The sequence below is a fragment of the Pinus tabuliformis genome, chromosome 1_1, assembly GCF_031772625.1.
Source record: "Pinus tabuliformis cultivar Carrire ecotype Pingquan chromosome 1_1, CPIR1, whole genome shotgun sequence".
In the NCBI taxonomy this organism is placed as follows: domain Eukaryota; kingdom Viridiplantae; phylum Streptophyta; class Pinopsida; order Pinales; family Pinaceae; genus Pinus; species Pinus tabuliformis.
The window spans coordinates 790,608,918-790,617,429 of NC_142297.1; positions in this window are offsets into that span (position 1 = coordinate 790,608,918).

An 8,512-nucleotide genomic window follows, 5' to 3' on the forward strand; every position below is an offset into this window, starting at 1 on the left:
TTTTGTTTAGAATAGCAGCCGTTGAATGGAAGGATGGACGGGCACAACCAAAACCCGAAAATAGGCATTTTTCTGTTAAACAGACAATACATGGAATACACTGAAAAATCTGACCGAAGCATTAAAGTTGGATCTCAAATTTTATTAAATCAACCCTATTCTCCTGTCAATTCTGCACCTAATCGCAAATCACAAATCACTCTATCAACTAGTCCTTGTCACGGGGATTGCTGATCACCGATATCGTTGATATCGGTGTATTGCATCAACCCTATCGCATTAGAATATTGCATCGCTACGACCTAGGGGTCCTATTCCTATACCTTGGGTTTCACCGACCCAATTCGTTGATCCGATCACTCTATCCTGATATTACTGATTGCTTACCTCTGGTTGCGATTAGTCAAAGATCGCTAATTTGGGATTCCACTGCACCTACCTTAAGCCCGCCTCTTGACTTCTCCCGATGTGATTTTCCCTTTTAACGCTAAAAACCCATTTTTTAGGGAAAAAGCCTCATTTCTCCAAAGGAACAAGGCAATCTTCTTTCTGCCATAACTTCATCATCCAGACTCGGATTGGAGTGTCGTTCACATGGTTAGAATCAGGGCGATGAGCAGTTTGATTTTTTGTCAAGATACTTACCTTTCTGTCACTTTTAATTTTGAACTTTTCCATGCCATTGTATCTAAAGATCCATCTGGACCAATCCTCCCCATTGAGGAGCTTTTGGACCGCCAAAAGATTTTATTAGTCAATTGGAAAGTGAGAGAATTGTTCCCTCAATCTTTCCTTCTCCAGCCATTTTTCCTTGCTAGGGTGCATCCCCTTGAAATCAACTCGAAGGTATTCCACATCTCCTCGCCGTGGTGTCCTAGTTCTTCAGTCAAGGATGATGTCTTCAGGTAACTCAATGAGATATTCTGGTGCAACATCATCAACTGTAGGAACTGTGCCCACCTCATCGGTGTCCATGATCAATGGTGGTTCATACAACTTTATGTTCTCCACATTCACTACTGAGTACATATGCATATATATTGGAAAATCAAGACGAAAGGCGTTGTTTCTAATCTTCTCCAATATGGTGAATGGACCATACTGGATTGGTCGAAACTTCTTCCCTTCTCCCCTCATCCTGTCCTTGCTGATGTGGAACCACACTTTGTCACCCACTTGGAATTGATGGTTGACTTGGTGCTTGTCATGTCGAGCATTGTAACGGGATTGAATTTTCTCCAACTGCTCTTGTACTGCTTGGTGAATCAACTAGATCCGATGAATGAACTGCTGAGCTTTGTCCCTATCATTACGTCCACTCGATTCATCTTCCCTTCTAAAGACCATATATAAAGGGTCCTTTGACAGGTAACCAAAACATGTCTTAAATGGTGAACGCTACGTAGATGAGTGGACTGCTTGGTCGTAGGAATTCTGCACATATGGGAGATTCTCATCCCACAACTTAGGATGTTTCCCACAATAGCCTTGTAACAAGTGTATGACGGTGCAGCTGACAACCTTTGTCTATTTGTCAGTCTGTGGATGAAATGTTGTGCTTATTTTCAACTTGGTATCCATCATCTTCTACAAGTTGGTCCAAAACTCTCCGAGAAAGTGAGAGTCCTGATCTAACACAATCGATTTGTGTAATCCAAAATGGACCCAAACATGCTAAAAGAAAAGATAAGTAGTTTGCTTTGTAGTGATCTGCTTTTTACAAGGCATTAGAATACACATCTTGCTAAAACGGTCAACAATGACATACAAATAGTTGTGACTCTTTCTAGACAAAGGCAAACCTCATACAAAGTCCATTGACACACTTTCCCATGGATGACTCGAAATAGGGAGTGGTGTGTAGAGCCCGAGTTTTCTATTAGACAGCTTTGAAACAGAACACATCACACAACCCTTTACATAGCGAGCCACAATGTTCTTCATATGAGGCCAAAAAAAAATCTTTGTACATGACATAAAGTATTTTCGACACCAAAGTGTCCAAACACAAGAGAGGTGCGGGCCTCTCGAATTACATGTACTCTTTCCGCTATGGGAATACACAATTTGTCAAGGTGATAGAATAGTTTCCCCTGCAAGTGATAGTTGTCCACTTGTGAACCATGGGCTAGTTTTGCATAAATCTCCTTAAAGTCATCATTGTTAGCATATTTTTAAGCACAACTCAAATATAACGAAGAATTATGCAAAATAACAGAAGCAGAAATATGAGGGCGAAATAGCATATTGGCCACTTTATTGCTAGTGCCCTTCTTATACTTTATTACCAGATGAAACTGTTGAAGAAAACCCATCCACCTGAAGTGACGAGATTGATGCAGCTTGGTTTGTGACTGAAGGTACTGCAAGGGCTAATGATCTATATGGATGATGGTCTCCTTGCTGATCAGGCAGTGTTTCCACTTTTTCACACTCTGCACCAAGGCATAAAGCTCCTTGTCATAAGTAGGATAGTTTATCACAACCTGAGAAAAATTCTTAGAATCGTAACAAATCGACATCTTTTGTTGCATCAGTACAACTCCCATGGCATAACCGTTGGCATCAGTTTCGATCTCGAATGGCTGTTGGAGATCTGGTAAGGCTAAGACTGGCACGGTGATGATCTTTTCCTTCAATGTTTCGAAGGACTTATTCTGTCTTCCTCCCCATTGGAAGACCTGTTTCACACTTTTCAATGTGTGCAAAGGTGCTGCAATAATAGAAAAATTAGCAATAAATCTCCTCCAATACTAGATTGCACCTAAAAAGTTGCGGACCTCGGTTACACTAGTAGGCTTAGGCCAATTTACAATTGCTTCAACTTTAGAAGGATCAATCTTTAACTGACCATGACCAACAATATGACCTAGGTAACCCAAAGAGGTTTTCACGAACTCACACTTTGACAACTTTACATAGAGTTCTTCCTTTTTTAGTACATCAAGCACTTTCTTCACATGACACACATGTTCATTCCAACTTTTACTAAAGACAAGTATATCATCCAAATATACAAGAATAAATTCATTAATGAAAGGCCTAAAGAGATCATTCATGACCCTCATGAAAGTGGATGGAGTGTTGCAAAGTCCGAATGGCATCACCATCCATTTGAACAACACTTGTTTGGTCTTGAAAGCTATTTTCCACACTTCCTACTCTGCAATTTGGACCTGGTGATAACCACTACACAAATCCAATTTGGTGAAATAGATAGCATTCTTTAACTGATCTAATAAATCATCTATGCGTGGAAGAGGGTAGCGATTTTTCACCGTGATTTTGTTTAGTGCATGGTAATCCACACACATCCTACATGTGTCATCTTTCTTAGGGACTAAGACAATCGGTGAACCAAACGGATAAGTGCTCGGCCTGATGACCCCTTGGTCCAGCCATTCTTGCACCTGCTTTTTGATTTCCTCCATCTCAATGGTCGACATCCTGTACATGCCAATATTTGGTAAAGAAGTGTCATGCTACAAATGGATCTGATGTTGGATTTCCTTATTTGAAGGAAATCCCTTCGGTTCCTGAAACATCTCATCATAATTAGAAATTAATTCACATAATTCTTGTTTATGTTCCTAATCACAACCCTAGAAAGCATTAGCTAATTCTGCCTCTTTTTCCCTTACAACCATAAGCATGCAACCTTTACTGGAATTCACTAGAATTTTCATTTATCTTGCACTTACAAGGCTGGCATTGATTTTAATTTGATGAGCCCTTACAATATATTCTACCCAATCTTTTGTGATTTGGTATTTGTTTTCATGACAGAAAAAGACTACCTTTCTATCATATAGATATTGACTCCCTAACACCATGCCACATATATCCAATGGGATCACATCCAGTTCTACTTCATCCACTAGCTTAGAAGCAATTAAAAATTTTACTTTACACTGGTTGGTTACATTCAATTTTTCTTTATCATGTATCCATCCAAGCAGGTAAGGTTTTAGATATGATTTTGTTTCTAAGCCAAGTTTCTTTACCAAGGATTCTGCAATTAAGCTTGCTTGGGATCCAGTATCAAACAGAGTTTCTACTTTGGTATGATTTATGACAACTCTGATATGAAACAGTTCAATTCTCTTTCGATCATTAGGAAGGGACTCATTTACAAAACTAGTGCCTTCATGTGATTTAGAATTAACATGAGGTGTAAGAGTACCTTTTGTTCCTGCTGCTGTGATTAATGCTTCATCTCCCGAATCAGATCCAAGGTCTTGCTGCGCAGTTGCCACTGTCTTCTGCTTTCCTTTTCCTCCATACTTCTTTGGATTCTTTTATGGGTGTTGTTTCCAACAATGATCGTCATTGTGACCTTCCTTTTTGTAGTGATTTCAATACAGCCTTACTCCTTCTCTGGCTATTTCCGTTTTCTTCTCCTTACCTTTCTATTTTTCTTTACATTTTCCATTGGGAGGTTTGAATGGTGGTTTTCTGGAATGATCACGTCTTTCATTTTTGCCCCTGTTCTCAATATGAATTGCCTTCATTCTGGCTGAGTCAATAGTGGTTTGTTAAAACAACAATAATGAATGCCTAATGTAACTATGTAGCGATCCAATGTACTTAGTTACTACTTTAGGTGTATCAAGTGTAATACTAAGTGCTTGCTTTCTAAACTCCTCTGTAAAACTCTAAACATCCTGACCTTTGCCTTGCCCTAAATGCTTCCACTTCATTAATTATTTTTGCTTGTAACCCAAGGGATAAAATTGTTCCTTCAAAAAAAAAATCAGGCCATGAGGAAAAGAGGTTACCCACATTCTCACTGCTCTACAATTTGCTCTCCCACCAAATGAGAGCAGTGTTTCTCAACCGTAGAGAGGCCAGCTAAATCTTTGCCTCATCCTCCACGATCTGCTGAATCCTGCAGTAGACCTCAATCTGTCTAATCCAATTATTAAGCTTCTCTACGTAACTTTACCATTAAACATGGGAAGATCAAATTTAACATCTAATTTAAATAAAGGTTTCTTAGATGCGTCCCTTGAATTTCTATGATTATGGTGGTGAGAGGAAGAAGAACTTTCACTTGTGGAAGGAGAAGGAGGGGGTTCTTCTCCACCATTTCCATGCGCTAAACCTTGTTTTTCTGGGTTTCTCTCTTCTGCTTTCTCCAGCTTTAAAATCAACTTACTGACGTTTTATACCATTGAGTAGAAGGTCTTGTGGAAATTGCGCTCCTCTTCAAGATGAGCTTCATCTTCTGCCATGTTTCTCCTTCAATGTGCATGCACCGCTTCGGGATCAAAAGACTCTAGTTCCCCTTTGCCTCTTTGGAGCTAGTTTCTTGTTAGCATACAAACATGTAATTCACATCTAAAAATACCTGCTCTGATACCACTTGATCAAAGGATTTTTTTCTTATAGATGTATCAAAATAATCACATGTGAAAATTGCAGCTTAACACAGGAATTTAAGTACACATGAGAGAAGAAGAAGAAACACATAAGGCATGAAAAGAAGACAACGAGACTTGATAACGAACTTCGTCCAACTCGAACTATGTCTCCGGGCCCTGCTCGATCAATGGGGAGGCCTTCATTCATTAAATGGCATGAAAAGAAGATAATACAATCATCAGTTACATAAAAGGAGGCTTATACCTCCATTCCAGAGAATGGCTAAAAAATGGAGAACTCAAATAGAGAAATGGATAGCACCACTGCGTCTGTGGCATCAAGAGGGGCTAAAACCACATAAAATTTGCCCAATTCAGACAAATGACTTGTCACCCTTTCCTGCAAGCTCTGCCTCGAACTGCGTGCCAAATATTCTCTCTCCCTTGCACTTCTGCGTGTATTGGGTTTTATAACACTTCCTTTGTTACAAGCATGCTTAGATCAGAAGTTATTTTGTTTAGAATAGTAGCCCTTGAATGGAAGGATCAGCGGGCACAACCAAAACCTGAAAATATGCCTTTTTCTATTAAATAGACAATACACGGAATACACTAAAAAATCTGACCGAAGCCCTAAAGCCAGATCTTAAATTTTATTAAATTGGCCCTATTCTCCTGTCGGGTCCATGCTTTATCGCAAATCGCAAATCTCTCTGTCAACTAGTCCTTGTCACAGGGTTCGCCAATCGCTAATCGCCGATACCACAGATCGTCGATTACTGATATCACTAATATTGGCGTATCACATCGGCCCTATCACATCAGCATATCCCATCACTATGGACCAGGGGTCTTGGTCCTATACCTTGGGTTTTGCCGACCCGATTCGCTGATCCGATCGCTCCATCCCGATATCGCCGATTGCTTGCCTCCGATTGCAATTAGTTGGAGATCACTAATCAGGGGTTCCGCTGCACCTGCCTTAAGCTTGCCTCTTGACTTCTCCCAATGTGATTTTCCCTTTTAAGGTCAAATCCCCATTTTTTAGGGAAATAGCCTCATTTTTCCAAAGGAACAAGACAATCTTCTTTCTGCCATAACTTCATCATCCGGATTCGGATTGGAGTTTCGTTCACACTATTGGAATCAGGGTGATGAGCACTTCGATCTAATGTTAACATACTTGCATTTTTGCCACTTTGAATTTTGAGCTTTTCCATGCCATTGTATTTGGAGATCCACCTGGATCACTTTCCGCAGATGGAGGTAGCGCCATGAAACCTAAGCCCTGTTAGGGAAAACCAATCATTAGATATTGTATAACAGATATAGAGATAAACACAGAGCTATGAATACAGATTTCAAAATGAAAACCCATTACTTGTGTGAGGAGATTAATCTTTGCAGTAAACACCGGAGCCAACACTTGCGAGGAGGTAATGAGAAGGAGATTAACCTCTGCAACAAATGCCAGAGTCACCACTCGCAAGGAATAAATGAGAAAGAGATTACACCTAACCGAAGGCTTAGAACCCCGAGGATTCGCCACCTCCGTCCGATCCTTGAACTGCCTAGAGAGCATTGATTCTAGAGGGAAACCCAAGCCATAGTTGGAGCAGTACCACAATAAAGGCACCAGCGAGGAAGCACCATCACCTAGATCGAGTAAGCCGCAACCAATTAATGTGATATCGATTTTGAAAAGACGGGTAAGTGAATATAGTTCAAAAAATTGGACATTCACCAAGAGAAAATATATATACAATTTATGGTTAATAAATATATTATATACGATAGGACAAATGTTGCTATGGAAACCCAAATTGAGTTATGTGATTACATGTGGATTGGATTGACAACGAACTCTCTCCAGATTGTAATTCACCCCAAGTCAAATGTGTTATATGATTAATCGCTCGATTACATTATAATGTGTATAAAGTCAATACATAATGAGAATAATTATTAACTAATGTTGCAATGTTTACATTTTATAGTGTCAAAGTTAAACTCTATGGATATTGTGATAAGTTAGTAAATAATTTTTTCCCTTATGAAAATTATTAGCTAATATTAGCTAATAAATGTATGACACATCTACTAAAAATAAATTTTACCAAAAATCTTTCAATATTTATAAATCTCTATCATATTATAAAAAAAAAAAAAAAAAAATATATATATATATATATATATTCAAAAGATTAAATTTAAAATAATAAAAAAATATTGAAAACAAAACTTAAAACAACCTTCATAAATCTCTGTCCTATTATAAACCAAATGAAAATCATATTATAAACAAAATGAATAAAAAATATATAAAATAAAATTCAAAATAATAAAAAAATAAATAAAAAATATATAAAATAAAATTAAAAAAAAACAAACAAAACTTAAAACATAAAATCGCACTTTCTAATTTCATTTTAACAAGCGGTTTGGAAAATATGAAGCATGAATATGAATATAAATATGAATATTATATATATATATATATATATATATATATATATATATTCAAAAATAAAATTCAAAGTAATAAAATAATTATTGAAAACAAAACTTAAAACATATAATCGCGTTTTAGGAACACATTTTTTTTTTTAATATAAATTTCCCTATTCACACTAACAAGTTGCTTGGAAAATATGAAGCTTCTATATTCATACCGACAAGAGATTCCAAGAATTTAAATTTTTAATTTGAAATTATACCGTCTTTATTCTAGAATGAAATATAATATTAATAAGACATGTAATTGAAGATGATGGTTTGTCATATATAAATAAAATAATTATAATTCTAACAAATATAATAAAACATGTAAAATATGTACTAGAAGATGATGATTTGTCATATATAAATAAAATAATTGTAATTCAAATTTATAATTTATAATTTTGGAAATTTCTATTATTGTATTAAAAGTTAAAGTGATAATTTTAACTAATTAATAAAATATATAATAATAATAATATCCATTTTTAAGGTCACAGTCAAGCCAAACACCAAATTGGTATATGAGATCTCCTTGTTTGTGGGACAAGGGACCCACCTCAGCGCAGCGATTTGACTGCTAAGTCTACGAAGGCATACATACTCTACCCCCTCTGGTTTTGAACCTGTAACCTTTTTTACGAGGAAAC